Source organism: Acinonyx jubatus, chromosome D4 (assembly GCF_027475565.1).
Source record: "Acinonyx jubatus isolate Ajub_Pintada_27869175 chromosome D4, VMU_Ajub_asm_v1.0, whole genome shotgun sequence".
NCBI classification, from domain to species: Eukaryota; Metazoa; Chordata; class Mammalia; order Carnivora; family Felidae; genus Acinonyx; species Acinonyx jubatus.
The window spans coordinates 49,256,503-49,273,132 of record NC_069391.1 but is presented as its reverse complement, the minus strand read 5'-3'; the positions used below and the strand labels follow the sequence as shown (position 1 = coordinate 49,273,132).

Below are 16,630 nucleotides of genomic sequence, written 5' to 3'. Positions count from 1 at the left end.
CTTACAGTTCTGGATGCTAGAAGTCTGAAATCAATGCCAAATCAACCTTGACATTCTTTGGTTTAGAGCTGCAACGCTCCATTCTTTGCCTCTTTCTTCATGTGAACTTTGTTTCTGTGTGTCTCTCTATATCCTCTCCCCTCCGTATAAAAACACCAGTCATTGGTTTCAGGACCCACTGTAATCTGTGATGATTTCCTCTCGAAATCTTTAGCTAATATCATTTGCAAGGACCCTATTTCCAAAAACAGTCACATTCTGAAGTTTCAGGTAGATGTGAATTTGCTGATGGGGTGGGATGTGTAGGTAGTCCAAGTCTGAGAAAACGATAAGCTTTGCCCACATTCTGACTACTCCAGCCTTGCCGGTCTATGACACGAAACTATGGCACTAACTTATATCGTCCCCTCGTTTAGCCTACTTTAATTATTCTTTCAAGCAAGAGATTAGATTTCTCATGCCTTGTCACTTGTTTTGAGGGAGTATCATTGAGCTCTAGAACATTGTCTGTTAGTTTTTTGGAATTCTCACTTAATTTGTCCAAATATCACTATTTTACAGAAATTCTTTATCATTGATAGTTTGGGATAGGGCCATATCCTGTGTTCATTGTAGATGGGATTCCCTTCACTACATAGTTTTGTTTTGTTTTGTTGATTTGGAGGCGTTCAGTGAGGCAAATGTAGACATGCATTCATGCTACTACCTTTACTGAAAGACCACTTTTTTTAAAGGGCTACATAATACCTTATGGGTGGATCACAACCTATTTAACAATTCCCCAATTACCCTGTTGTTTTCCAATTATAGATAGCACTGCAATGGACATTGTTATATACATAACTCAGTGTGGAAAGACCCTGTTGTTTATCTTGAAGTATCTTTCTTACTATTGGGAACTCTGGGAAGTCACACATGCCTTTCTCTAATGAGTGGAACGACAAGGATGAGTCTTTTCTGCTCATGCTCTTCCCGGGTTATCTCTACTTTTCCAAATAACCAGTGGCGATTCCACCTTGTAATTAATCCACAGGGAGGACGAATGAATCTCCAGTCTTGTCTTGGCTAAGTCCTTAGCAAAAGTATTAGGGAAGAGTCACTGTCTTCCCTCAAATACTTCCTGTCTTGTCAGTTTTCCATGAGGCACATATCAGAGTTTAATGCAGAATGTCCTTTAGTAAGAGTAGTTTTCTGGGGCACCTGGGTGGCTCAGTCGGTTAAGCGTCCAACTTTGGCTCAGGTCATAATTTTGCGTTTCATGAGTTCAAGCCCTGCATCGGTCTCTGTGCTGACAGCTCAGAGCCTGGAGCCTGCTTCGGATTCTGTGTCTCCCCCTCTCTCTGCCCCTCCCCTGCTTTTGCTCTCTCTCTGTCTCTCAAAACATGAATAAATGTTAAAAAAAATTTTTTTTAAAAAGAGTAATTTTCTTGTCCCTTACACAGAACAGTCCATGCAGATTTAGGATCGATGGTTAAAGGCCAGACTGGTTATTAAAATACTGAAATATTTCTATACCACTTGGTAAATTTTATTATAGCAATAGCGATAGGCATTTATTTAAACTATAATATATTTTAGTTATAAACTATTTACTATAAACTATTATATACACTCACTAGTTCTAATGAAATATTGTAGAATATCTCAACAACCCTTGATACATGGCCACCCATCGTAACAACATCTGAGAAATAATGATAGCTCTATAACCAGTTGGCCAAAGTCCAGGACACAGTGCAGATAGATTGTGTGTTTTTTTAAAACTGTCTGTGATTTGGGGGAATGACCAGTTTATCTTCATCCTGGAATTATAGTTGCTATTGCATCTAAATAGTGTTTTTTATTTGTCTTTTATAGTTACCATGTTGTAATTCTTGTGAAAGTGTATACATTAATGTTTTGAAATGTAAGGATTTATCACAAAATGTTGAATAGAAATACCTAGAATGAAGGGACAACAAAGTTTGGATTTGTTTCTCAATATTTCTTTTAAATATAATGAATAGGAATAATTTGGATCTGTGGGAGTATAAAGAAGAAATGACATCAAAGTCATATTATTAAAAGGAAAAAATGTTAAACATTTTATTAGACTAGGAAACATGTTCTGTTAAATCTTATGATTTAAACAAAAGAAATTTGTGGTCCTCATTAAGGAAAAAAATTTTTAAGTATCAAGAGTGGGAGTCAAGTGTTTGACTTCGGCTCAAGTCATGATCTCATGGTTTGTGAGTTCAAGCCCCACATTGGGCTCTCTGCTGTCAGCACAGGACTTGCTTTGGATCCTCTGTCCTATCTGTCTGTCCCTTCCCTGTTCACGCTGTCTCTTTCTCTCTGAAAAATAAACATTAAAAATTTTTTAAGTAAATATCAAGAGTGAGTGAAATAGTGAAAATTCAGAAGTTCAATAAAAATTCAATAAAATTTTCAAAAGTTTGAAAAGTCAAATTCTTGACAAAGTAAATGAAGTCACTTGAAAATCCTAAAAATTAGTAGACATTTTTAGGCATGAATATCTAATAGAACTGTGAAAAAAGAATAACATCAATATAGATATGTAATTATAATCTGTATTTGTAGTCCTGGCTTGCTAAAAACATGTGTACTGACAAAAGGAAACTACTTTTTGGAAAACATAAATCAAGACAGTAAAATTTCAATCATTATTGATGATGTTTCAATTGCTCTATGTAAATATAATTTCCTCTAAATGAAAAATTCAGTACTTTGAAGAAAATTGGAAACATTTTTTCTTTTCAATATTGATGTAATAAGCTGACATAAATATGTCATAAAGAGCTGACATAAATAAGATCTGAAATGCTATGAAAGTTTTTGTTGGTGGTGCCAGAGAGAAATGAAATACGTTGACATAAAGAACTCTACTGAACTTTATACATATGTCCTAGTATAATGTTAGGAAGAAAATATGGAGTTTTAACCATAATTTAAATTTTTTCTGAATATTTTAATTTGGTATTAATAACCATATTCAATAATTTCTGGATGATGCAATTAAAGATATAAAACATATATTCCCAATAACTTTATATATACTACTATTCATCAAATATACATCAGAGAGAATTACTCAATATTTTAGAAGAGATGGGAAGTAAAATAATGAAAATTAGAAAAATATTTGAACCCCAATTGGCAGCTTTGGAAATTATGCCATTATTAGAAATTATGAAAGAGGGTAGTTAAATATTTGAGAAATGAAAAACTTCATTTTGAAATGAATTGGAAAATTAGGGCTTTTAAAATGTCTTTACTGAGATGTAATGCACATACCATTAAATTTATATTTTTTAAATGTACAATTCAATTGTTTTTAATGAAGAAGAAATACTATTTAGTGAAGAAGAAATGATATCGGCAATGAATGGTGGTCTAAAACATCTGATGTGTAAAAATAAGGAAGTGTGGGTCCTTCAATAGTGTTCTTTTTCAATATTGTTTTGGCTATTCTGGGTCCTGTGCATTTCCATATGAATTGTAGGACCAGCTCATTTATTTCTGCAAGGAAGTCACCTAGGATTTTGATAGGGATTGTGTTGAATCTGTACATCAATTTGAGAAATATTGCTCTATATTAAGTCCTTCAATTCATGAACATGGGAATTCTTTCCATTTATTTAGGTCTTTTTTCTTTCAACATTGTTTTGTAGCTTTTCAGATTACTGTTTTATGTCTCTTTAAAATTTAATCATAAGTATTTCATTTTTTTTCAAAGATATTATGAATGGACTTATCTTCTTTTTTTTTTTAGTTTATTTATTTTTGAGAGAGAGAGAGCATTGAGCAGAGGAATGGCAGAGAGAGAGTGAGAGAGAATCCCAAGCAGGCTCTGAGCTGTCAGCATGGAGCCCACCGCGAGGCTCGAACTCACGAAAACAAGAGATCATGACCCGAGCAGAAGTCAAGAGTTGGACACTTAACTGAGTGAACCACGTAGGTGCCCCTGGAATTGTTTTCTTAATTTTATGTTGGGATTATTCATCACTAGTGTATAGAAATACAATTAATTTTTGTATATTATCTTATATCCAGCAACCTTGATGAACTTGTTTATTGGTTCTAACAGTCTCTTGGCAGATTCCTTAGGGATAGCCTGTATACAATATCATATCACTTGTAAATAGAGAGTCTCACTTCCTCCTTTCCAATAAAGATGACTTTTATTTCATTTTTTCTTAATTGCCTTGATTAGAACCTCCAGTACTATGTTGAATAGAAGTGACAAAAGCTGGATTTTCCTGTTCTCGGGGGAAGTGTTCAATCTTTAAATATATGCTGGCTGGGGATTTTTCATGGATGGCCTTTATCAGGTTGAGAAAGTTCTGTTCTATTTTAGTTTATTGAATGTTTTTATCATGAAGAGGTGCTGGATTTTGTCAAATGCTTTTCCTGCATCTATTAAGATGATCATGTGGTTATTGTACTTTATTGTATTGATATGGTATATTCTATTAATTATTTTTAGATGTTTGGGGACTTAGTTTTAATAAATGATGTCAGTACTTTCTTGAACTTTATAAGAAAGAAAATGGGCACCTGGGTGGCTCAGTGATTTAAGTGTCCGACTTCAGCTCAGGTCATGCTTTCACAGCTTATGTGTTTGAGCCCCATGTAAGGGCTCTGTGCTGATAGCTCAGAGCCTGGAGCCTGCCTTGGATTCTGTGTCACCCTCTCTTTCTCTCTCTCTCTCTGCCCCTCCCCTGCCTGTGCACGTTCTCTCTCTCTCTCAAAAATAAATAAACATTAAAAAAATTTATAAGAAAGAAATGTTTCAATTATTAAAACTGGCATTAATTTGGCAAACTGTCACAGTGATTGAAAACATACATATTATTCTTAACACCTGTCAACACAGTGTAATAAAGGGGTGTAATGCTGTCGATAATGGAATAGCATTTCATGAAAGCCCACCTACATTTCATGGAAAATATTGACAAGTCGTGACTTTGTCATTCATCATATTGACTTACCTTCTTTGGCTGTACATTTAATAAAGATGCTTGTGTTTTACATTCAGATTGTTAGTAAAATAATTTAATAAGGCAATACCATTGACTGATATTCCCTGTGCTTTTCTCCTAAAGACTGTTGTGCAAGTTTACATGAATCCATTAATCAATTCTTTAATGTTGGCTGTTCCTCTAATAAGAAATCTACCTAATAATGTAATTATGCAGAACACATAACTTCATCTTACTCAAAAATACATTTTAGAAAACTTATTTAACGGGGCGCCTGGGTGGCTCAGTCGGTTGGTTGAGTGTCCGACTTCAGCTCAGGTCATGATCTCACAGTCCGTGAGTTAGAGCCCTGCGTCAGGCTCTGTGCTGACAGCTCAGAGCCTGGAGCCTGCTCAGATTCTGTGTCTCCCTCTCTCTCTGCCCCTCCCCTGCTCATGCTCTGTCTCTGTCTCAAAAAAAAAAAAAAAAAAAAAAAAAAAAAAGAAGGAATATATGGCTAAGTCCATTGTACTGTGCCCTATGAAGACCAGTACTGTGTTACTGTGTTATTCCCAAACCCTTGAACAGTGTCTGACACCCAGAAAGCTCTTGATAAACACATGTTACATGAGTGAGTGATTTCAATCTCTTATACTAAGCTGGTAAGGAATCTAAAGAGGAAAAGAAGTTAGGTTACTGTGATTAGTTCTTGGTGAACCAATGCCTTCGCATGCAACCAAATTATAAACTTGGTAATTTTTTTTTCCACTGTTAGGTCCAGGTATTGTGTAGCCTGAAACTCAAACACTTTTATGGACCTAAGAAAAATATAAACTTAGTCATAGGACCTTAGAAGAGGCCTAGCAATTGTGAGTCCCTGAGACTTAAGGTTTATTAGCTTACCAGTAAATTGTCTTATCTAAAATGTCACTATAGATAGAGGCTTGTATAATGAATGAATGAATGAATGAATGAATGAAAAATTTTTGTCCTCCCATAAATTAAATCAAAAGTTTTTCATTTCTTCATTTCACCGTGGCTTTGATTACTAAACTAGATGAAATTAGAAAGGGCAGGCTACTTATAAAATCAGGATAATTTAGGCTAAAGTATATTATTTAATTTTATTTTTAAATTTAATTATCTGGAAAAATCATAGCAAGATATAAAATCCTGAAATTTAAAGTCTCAAGGACTTTGGTAGAGCATGGTGTGAAGGCTGGGCATGCTGTGGAAAGAACACACAGATCAGGAATGGCTTGACTTGAGCCATTAACTGGATATATTACCCCTGAGTAGGTCCCTCACCCTTTGCAGCTTCAGTTTTCTCACCTGCAAAGTAAAGGCTCTGGATGAGATAAACTGAGGTTTCTTCTGTTCTGAATTTTGATGCGTCTTTCTAAGTAGAATGGAATGAAAATTCATTTCTGTAAACATAACATCAGATGTCAAAACAGATCCTGAAGGAGAAATACAGGGGAAAATGCTAATTTTACATGATGTTTTCTGTCTCACTTGAGATTTTGCTTTATAAATCAAAACAAACAAACAAACAAAAAACAGAAAATGGACTCATTTGGATTCTGTCCTCTTTTGCAAACAGTCTTGCTGTTCTGACCCTTGAATTTTATAATCCAAATAGGACCATTTATAATCTCAGGAATTTAAATCTGTTAACTGGTGTATCTTTATGGTGACAAGGAACAAAAGGAAGGTTATAGGTTTGAAATGTATGTAAGAATTTGGCTCCTTCCGTGTATCCGAACACAGCAACATCATCTAGCCTTTTCTGTTAGTCCAGGAAACTGTTTCCTAGTTTTGTTGTTCAATATGAGATTTTATTTTGCTTTCCTCACATCCTGTAGGGTGAACCAATATGTTAGAAGAAAAAAGTGCAACAGTGGATTCTATTAGAAAGAACAAAGGGGAGAGAAGCCTAGTACCTTTAGGAGGGGGGATAAAATGAATGGCTCAAGTAGACTAGTGGCTGCAACCAAATCTAAATATAAAAGGGTTACTATGACTACAAAGGTGGCATATTTGAATAAAAATGGATATGAGAGTGTTTTAAATGGTAATTGTATTTGGAGGAAATCTACCATTTCAAACTGCAGACAGTGCCCCCACCTCGTCTCATACTTTATGGCTACTGAATGGCATCTGCTTTATTTTTTTTATTTTTTTTTTGTTTTATTTATTTTTGAGACAGAGAGAGACAGAGCATGAATGGGGGAGGAGCAGAGAGAGGGAGACACAGAATCGGAAACAGGCTCCAGGCTCTGAGCTGTCAGCACAGAGCCCGACGCGGGGCTCGAACTCACAGACCGTGAGATCATGACCTGAGCCGAAGTCGGCCGCTTAACCGACTGAGCCACCCAGGCGCCCCGGCATCTGCTTTAAACAAACAAACAAACAGATTGTCCTGTGACATTGCAAAGTCCTTTGAGTTCCCTTGTGTAAGGGCTCCTTTACACCAGTGCAAACCTTGTGACTCTGCTTCTTCGTTTGTTTAGAGTCAGGGCCTCAGAACAGCATGATGACCCCCTGAAAAATCTTTAGGTGTAGTCATCCCTTCATTTGAATGGTTATGACTTCCAGTCAATTCAGGGAACATTTATAGAGCAAATTGTAAATAGAAGGAAATATGAGGGAAACACAGGTAGATAACATTTGGGTTCTGCCCCCTAAGGACTCCCTATAGATGGGGGATTATACTGAGTAATCTTTGTGGGTTCTTTTTAGATCTTGTTTCACACTCCTAGAAGAAATAGTTACTATTTTCTTTATAGTTAAGTATAGATTGTGCTGGAAGGTGCCCGAAATAAAACGACCATGATAGTGTCAGCATTACCAGATTAGACGATGTTTGTGAAACTACTGCAGTATTCTCTCTCATCTTTGGTAAATTTGAAGGACATTCATGCAGTCTGTTTTTAAAAAGCATGTGAGTAATGAAATTAGAACTCCCATGAAAGAAATAGATGACATTTACATAAAGAGCGTTTGACCATAAAACTCACTGTCTTAGAATAATGATTAACAACTCTAAGAACAATAGTTTTCTGATACAATGTGGGAAGTGAACATTTCAAGATTATTTAAGAAGGTTTTTCTATTGTTAAAAACCAAAATTCAACTGAGTAAAATTTCTAGATCTTACAGGCTTTATGCAACAATTCATGAATTGGACAGCATCCCATCTAGCAATAGAAAGACTTATAGACAGAAGAGGGAAGGATGAGGAAGTAATAAAAGCAAAAAGCAGATGGTTTCAGGCAAGGTCACCTTCCTTTGCGGGATGGCAAGGATCTATCAGGCAGAGCACCTTACTAGTGCTGATCAGGTAATTCCAGATTGACTGGTAGAAGTTTCCACTCCTGGAAGAGGTTGGAGCTATAATTAAGTTAGGTGTTAAGTCTTGGCTTGGTGATACGGCTTAGCACAAGTGACTCCATTTGGGGCATTTTGTCTTTTTTTTTAAACACTATCCAGCCCACAATGAGGGCTTATTGACCTCCAAAGACTGCAGCATCTGACTTTTACTTCTGGTTCAGCCATGATCACTAGTTATGTATTTGCAAATAAATTAGTTAAGGAGTATACTCTTCCCATTTTTTTTTGTTCTTCTGTCTCTTACTTTCTAATTATATACATGTATTATTATTATTTTTTTTAATGTCCACAGGAGTTATATGAGGGATAGAATGATTGGCTCCTGTTTTGTTTCCTTCTTTCTATCTCCCTATCTTAAAAAACAAATCTATTGGGGCACCTGGGTGGCTCAGTCGGTTAAGGGTCTGAATCTTGGTTTCGGCTCAGGTGATGGACTCATGGTTTCCTGAGTTCAAGCTCCGCATCAGGCTCTGCACTGGCAGCATGGAGCCTGCCTGGGTTCCTCTCTCTTTCCTTCTCTGTCCCTCCCCCATTCACGCTGTCTCTGTTTCCCTCAAAAATAAACAAATAAAAGCCAAAAAAAAAACAAAAACCCTCAACAATAAATTTTAAAATGACATGAAACCCTGTGGGATTTTTCTATTACATAGGAACCAATTAAATGCTCTGAGATGGAACAGAATACAAAGACAAACTTTAAAATTGTAAGGAATTTGATAACATTTACCTGGCAAAAAGCTATTTTCTCAGCACACTAATCAACAGCCTCCAAAATATTCCACACTTTGGGCAACTCCGATTTTATTTATGTCCCTGGGGCATGAAAACAAGACTGCCAACTGGAACTATAGGAAATAGAAGAAATTTAGCCCTGAGTGAGTAAGGAAGGCCTGAATTGCAGATATGAGGTTCCAGGTAGAAGGTAAAGTTGGCTTAGACACCCCAACACAGCGTCGTCCCCCTCCTCCGGCAGCCCTTTGCAGCCGGGCAAAGCACAGTCTCAGGAGAGCAGGTACCACACACAGGGAGCTTGGATATCCAAAGCAGGACCTCAGTGCGTGGTGGGACACAGAAAGTTCATATATGTAGGTATTTTATTTAATCTATTAATAAAGATTAATTTGTTTATAAAGATTAATCTGTTTATAAAGACCAGGTGTTTTTAAAAATCTGTATAAATAGGAAAGAAAAACTAAGAACTATTTTGAGAACTTGAACTGATCAGCTTTAAGGGTCATACGTGGGTGGAAATGGGTTCCAGTAGTATCTTAGCATTACACACATGCATACTGAAGTAGAAAGAAGGGGTACTCATGTGTCCCAAGATAATAAAATATCCTAATATTTGAAAGAGGAGTGTTAATTTAGATAGTGAATCCTGTAAAGTAGCTGGCTATAAGAAAAACCATGACAAAATTCAGAGCTCTATTTTATAAAACCAGTAACCTGTTAGAAAACAAAATGGACAATGAGATCTTACGACAATAATAATTTTTGAGCCTCATAATAACCAATGTTAAGGGTAACCTTAACAAGCAATGTGTGAGGCCCACAGGAAGAAATGGAGAAAACTTGTAGAATACTTGGCTAAATAGGTATTTACAATATTTACCACATTTTTCTTCTTTTAAATTCAGAAATAAAATATGGTTATTGGGAACATTCCTAACAACCAAAATTTGGGGAAATTCTTGACCATGATCTCTCCATTTTTTTTTCCTCATATTTTTTCTTCTCTCCTTCTGGAAATCCAATTACAGTTCCATTTGTTGTTGTTGTTGTTGTTGTTGTTGTTAATTATGTGTGTCTTATATTCTTCTAAATTTTTAATCCTTTTTTTTTTTTCTTATTTCTTCACTCTAGATATTTCCTAGCAACCTGTCTCCACCTCGCTAATCCTCTTTATTGCTATGTCTAATTGGCTGGCAAACCTGAGTTTCAAGTATTGGGCTTTTTTGCCCTAGAATTTCCATTTGAGCCTTTTTATAGATTATAATTTTATGATGAAATTCTTCATTTTTTCATCAGTTATGTCTAACATATTAGTCATTGCTATTTTAAAATTTTTGACAATTCCAATATAAGAACCACCTGTAGTTCTGCTTCTGTTATTTAATTTTTGTCTTCATTTCAAGTCATAGTGTACTGCCTCTTGGCATGTGTAATAATTTTGCTTGAATGCCAAACACCATTTATTACTATATAGCTTCCAGACAATTTTATCTCTTTCCAGAAAGTATTCACCATTTTCTTTCTATTTAGGCACTGAGCTATGCAGTTTTAGTAAGTCCCTCTCTACCTATATTCTCCCCTGCTCTTAAGCTATATTTAGCCCTCCAGGGCTTCCAACTAAGAGTCTGATGTGTTCTCTGGGCCTTTCTTTCTAGAAGGTCCTGTCCTGAACTCTAATCCCTGCTTTTAACTAAAAATCGGTTCTGTTTTCCAGAGGTTTTCTACTTAGCTTCATAGCCTCTTGCACTGTGTAGTTTCAGAATTTGGAAGCTGGCTAAAGTAAGAAACCAGGCACATGCCAGGCTTGCTTCTCTGTACCCACTCCCCTCCCATGACACACTCTGTCTCGTTTTATGTTGTCTTGAAATTTGACTCTCTGGCCCGCAACCACCAAAATCTTTTTTTTTTTTTTAATGTTTTTTATTCTTTTTTTTTTTTTTTTGAGATAGAGAGGCAGAACGTGAGTGGGGGAGGGGCAGAGAAAGAGAGGGAGGCACAGAATCCAAAGCAGGCTCCAGGTGCTGAGCTGTTAGTGCAGAGCCCGACATGGGGCACGAACCCACAAACTGCGAGATCATGACCTGAGCCGAAGCCGGACACTTAACCGACTGAGGCATCCAGGTGCTCCCAAACCACCAAAATCTTTATTGCCTCCTCTGTTGGCCCTCAGCAGCCCTCTGTGTGTGCAAAGCCTAAGTTCTCAGCCACTTGTGTAGCTCCAGTTGGATAAATACCCTCAGAGAAACAGCAGTTGCAAATGCTCAATTCACCTGTCCATTGTTGCTCTCTCTCTAAAATCTTGGTCTCCCTAATTCTGGTTGCTTTAGCAATCCTTTAATGGCAATACACATGTTTGTTGTTTGTTTCTTTTGTGCTAATTGTTCTCAGCGGGAATGTTGGTGTGCTATAAGCCTTTCTATCATACCCATCAATATTCTTGTTCAGACTTACATGGTCACATCCCGCACGGTAAAAGGTAACTTAAAAAGTCCTGAGTGACAATATGCCCACCTGAAAATCAGAATTCCATCCTTAGGGAAGTTAGGAAGAATGGGCGTCAGGATAAGCAACTAGCGCCGTGTTCCAAAGTAGATAGTGGAAGTCGGTTATAGTTGTGGGATGGGATGGAGGGAGTGGTCTTCTTACATGGGGGACTATGGTTAGTCAGAACGCACCTGTGCCAGAATCTGACTGTTTTTATGGCCTTCTTACTAAAGTACTGTCAACATTTAGACATTAGGCATCTCTTTCTAACTGTAGCAGCAGTTCCTGTCTGTGGAATAAAAAAAATGAGTCCTCTGTTTAGAAGTATCTTGCAAATGATATCTAAGTTTCCAATAAAAAAGATGAAGCATAACTGCGATGAACACTGGAAACATCACGTCTGAAAACTGTTTTCTCATTATGTCAGATATACAGTTGGAAAATGTAGTCCTGAAATTTGGTGAAAAGAAAACTCAGAGAATTCTAAAAGATTGTCCTTTAGACCAATTGGTTTGCAATTTGAGGGTTAATAAAAAATGTTCATTCTTTTTCAAGGTAGGATAGAATATAGATTTTGTCTAATGTGAGAGAACTTCCCCATTAAGTTAATCACTGCAAACATTGGGCCCTAACACACAGAAGACATCTAAATTTTGAGGGTAAGAGCTCTCTTGGCACCCATTTCAATTTTATGGGAATAATCAGACGGTTACGAGCAAAAAGCAGTAACTGGAAGGGTCCTGGGATTCTCTTGCAAGTTCTGAAAAAGGCACTTAATATTTCTAACTCTGATTTTTTCCTTTTCCAATCTGTTACAGAAAATAAAATATGGCCTCTGAGGATATATTGGTTATACTAATGAAATAATAACTGGAAGGAGGCTTAGTTCATTGGATGGCCCTGGGCCAATTTCCTTAAACGGTGTTCTTGCCTAATTACTAGCTCACTTAAAATTCAGCACTTTATTAATTTCTTGTTGGCATCATTTGGACTGTTTGATTCTCTGCTCTCTCCTTCCCCCACATTTTAATCTTTCCAGACACTAATCCCTTTAGTTCTTAATCTTGTAGAATCAGATATGTACTATGGGACCTATCCTTAGAAAAATGCATCTATGCACAAAACCCACAGACTTTTGCCTGAAGTTTCAGGAGACTTACAGATTCTTTGGAGCCCGTGCAAAGACTAATTTTTATCTTCTAAATTAAAGGAAATATAACACATTTAGATTTTTTCTAATATGTGTTTATCAGATTTTGAACATTTTGTAAACAATTAGGTTCTTTTGTATCCCACTTTTGGACATCTTACTTTTCAACATCTCAAGTCCATAAGATCATACTGGATTATAAAACATAAAAAAACTACACATAACAATTGCAGCCCATGTAATGGGCAATAGAGTACAAGAGTACCAAAGACTTCCATGTTGGGACACATCGGTGTTATTGACTATGTATTTTTTGCTCTGTGTTTTTTTACCTTAATCAGAATTTTTTGTTTTCTAATGGCCCTGACGACTGCCCCCCCACCAACACCTTATATGGTATTTGGCAAGCAGTCACTGAAATCAGAAGGAACATTCTGGTCTTTTTTTAGTCCCTCACGTACTTACTTTCCTACTACTACTAGGAGCATCTTATATATGCTTCTCTCTCTGCCTTTCTTTTCCCTCTTTGCATATTTAAATCCTCCTTATTCTCACCTGGTTGATGAGTGGCTTCCCTCCATATGGTTATTCGGGGACCCAGGCTTTTTCCATTTTATAACTCTTACGGTTCTCTAGGACCTCAGAATTCTCTGCTTCCACTAAGGAGAAGAGAGGATAGAGAAAGCACCCGCTTAAAATCACCTTGACCTAGAAGTGACATATATCACTTGCAAACATTCTCAGATGATAAGAACTGCTTCCAGGGCCCCACCTAAGGTGCAAGGGAGTCTGGGGAAGTATAACTTCTTTGTAGGAACACCTCAATGCTAAAAGATGGGGCATTTTTAAAATGTTTATTTATTTTTGAGAGAGAGAGAGAGGGAGGGGGGAATGCGGGAGGGGAAGAGAGAGAGGGAGACACAGAATCTGAAGCAGACTTTATTAATTTCTTCTCCAGACTGTCAGCACAGAGCCTGACACAGGGCTTGAACCCACAAACCACGAGATCATGACCTGAGCCGAAGTCAGACACTTAACCAACTGAGCCAACCAGGCGCCCCATGAGGAAGCATGAATTTTTGGTGGCATCTACCTTTCTCTGCCCCACTACAGTGTACCAGTGGAATCAAGCATAATGGCAAGCCCATAGTAGGCACTCAGTAAATATTTGCAGAACAAATGCAGTTGTTTGAGGTAGCTTGTGATGAGTAGTAATAGAACAATTTCACATCTGGTGTCCAGGGTTTGGAGGAACAGGAGCTCTGTTATGGTGGAGATGCCCAATTTACATAGTCTCGAAATAATAATCCAGGAGAGACTGTGCTTTCTCAGCCTTAATATGTCAGAGTGCACTCAGATGGGTAGCATCAGTCTTACATCTGTGTTTCAGTCTGCAGGTATGTATCATTCCACAGATGCAGCAATAGAAATAGAAGAAGCAACTAGGGTGAATTATGCCAGAACCAAACTAGAATTGTTTTTATCTTGGCCATTTCAAACTGTATTATGAGTTAATTGCCCAAAAGAGGCAAAAATAAGTTCACTATGAGAACAGACAAATAACCAATCAAAAGTGGGTTGAATTTAGGCTAACTGATTCTTAGGTAAAGATCTTTTTTTTTTAATTTTTTTTAATGTTTATTTATTTTTGAGAGACAGAGAGAGACAGCATGAGCAGGAGAGGGCAGAGAGAGAGAGGGAGACCCAGAATATGAAGCAGGCTCTAGGCTCTGAGCTGTCAGCACAGAGCCCCATGCGGGGCTTGAACTCATGAGCCATGAGATCATGACCTGAGCTGAAGTCGGACGCTCAACCGACTGAGCCACCCAGGCGCCCCTAGGTAAAGATCTTTGAGCAAACTGTTCCCATTGGGTGAATATATATAAATATAAATATATATATATATATTCATTATGTATATATATTCATTATATATATTCATTTTATATATTTGTATTCATTTTATATATTTTCATGTTGTCAATTTTTATAATGGCCATGTGAAGGATTATACATATGGAATCAGGCATATATAGAATACATCAGGAAACTCTAATTACATTGTATCCATGTGTAAAATAACCCTTTTGCTCATTTCACATTGTAATTAAGACTTGATTATCAAATATAAGAGATTGATTATATAACAAATGAAATTATGTTTCCACCAAATCTCTAAATTTTAACCTTATATCCATAAACATGCACCTTTAATAGGGAGTTTACAAGATTAACAGAGACATTCAAATGACCATGAAAAAAGGGCAAATACCTATCTGTACTATTTTTTAAAAAATATTAGCTTTATTACCATATTTTCTTGATTCTAAAATGCACATTTTCATTTATCTTGGCATTTCTGAAATGGAAATATGGCTTACATTCAACATGCCCATTTAAGTATTGTCTCTTTGTTTTCCTTCCCCTCTGCTTTCCTCCGCCCCCCTCCCCCAAAGCAAACAAACAAGCCGAAAGCTCTTATTAAATTGTTGTCTTATTCTCAAGGGGATAGGATGATATTTTCTAGTTCTTCACTCCTGTCCCCTAGAGATACTCCTTCTGCTTATTACCTATATGAAGAGAAGTCATCTACTTAAAATTTCCTATTGAGGGTTAAGCATCCTTCCTTAGAGGATTCTATGAACTCTGGAATCACCCATCTATAAGACATGTCTAGACTATTTCTGTCAGCCAACACCCTTTCCTCTGCCAGCCGAGTCACATCTGAACAATTTCCACATGTGCATGTCCTTTTGCTGTCCAACTGTCCTCACTGTCCTTCTTGATAGTAATAAGGGATTAATTTTTAACGATCCCAGCCTGTTTTTTATGATGGTTGGTATTATTCTTCTTCTATGTGCCATTGTCTTATGATTCGATTACAAACAGAAGTACAGGCACTTTGTTTGGTAGATGGCTTTATTTAATCTCCACAAAGCAGACTATGAATTAAATATTTAAAAAAAAATAGGAAATGAAGTTGTTTTCCTAGAATTCTTAGTGTAAATTCATGAATTGGAGGGGCTTATATCTAGATTCACATGGAGGCTGGGAAAATCATGTCTTATCCCTGCATTTAATCTCCACCTCCCAGGTTTTAAAAACCAGATAAGATCTGGTTGAAGTGTACAGATTGGACAGATGTAAGGAGTTTTAAAAGTGATCGGGTGTCATAAAAGAACACATTGCCCGAGGGGGTGGGTATGTTGGTAGGTAACCCAGCCCAGCTGCTAGGCTGATGGTTGGAGGGGATTTAGGGGAGGCTTAAAAAGGAGGGTGTATTGCTCAGGACCAGAGAAGTCCTGGCTCTACACCAACATTCTATTTGCAGTCGAGGTGGGGTAATTTTAACAAAGTCAACAATTTTTCTTCCAGATCACGGGTGGACCTTCAGCAGCCCTTTCCTCCACCAGCTAGTCCCCACCTTGCATGCTATCCTCTCCCCATGCTCTTTTCCTTACCCTTTCTTTTCATCTTCAACTCTTTTCTCACTTTTTTGGGTCTCTACACAAGAAAAACTGAAATGTGACTTTCTCAGTTAAGCTCATATTGTAGAGATCATACTGTCTTCATGTACCTGAAACTCACAGGATGGGAGGGTTTGCATAGTTCTTGCTCTGCTGTGCCACTTTTCTTTTCTTTTCTTTTCTTTTCTTTTCTTTTCTTTTCTTTTCTTTTCTTTTCTTTTCTTTTGTTTTCTTTCTTTTCTTTCCTTTCCTTTTCTTTTCTTTTTTTAGTTAACATATACTGCAATACTGGTTTCAGGAGCAGAATTCAGTGATTTGTCACTTACATAAAACACCCAGTGCTCATCACAGCAAGTGCCCACCTTAATACCCATCTAGCCCACCCCCCACTCACCTTCCTCCATCAACCCTCAGTTTGTTCTCTAATTTTTAAATGTTTTATT

General features: G+C 37.0%; 1 long non-coding RNA gene across 1 annotated transcript in view; it reads left to right on the top strand.

Moving 5' to 3' along the window:
* Nucleotides 1-16,630, top strand: part of LOC113595887 (uncharacterized) — a 53,874-nt gene that overhangs the window by 9,344 nt on the left and 27,900 nt on the right. Inside the window, exon 2 of the long non-coding RNA XR_008291169.1 lies at nucleotides 13,679-13,880. This is a non-coding gene — a long non-coding RNA (uncharacterized LOC113595887). The remainder of the gene's footprint in view (nucleotides 1-13,678; nucleotides 13,881-16,630) is intronic.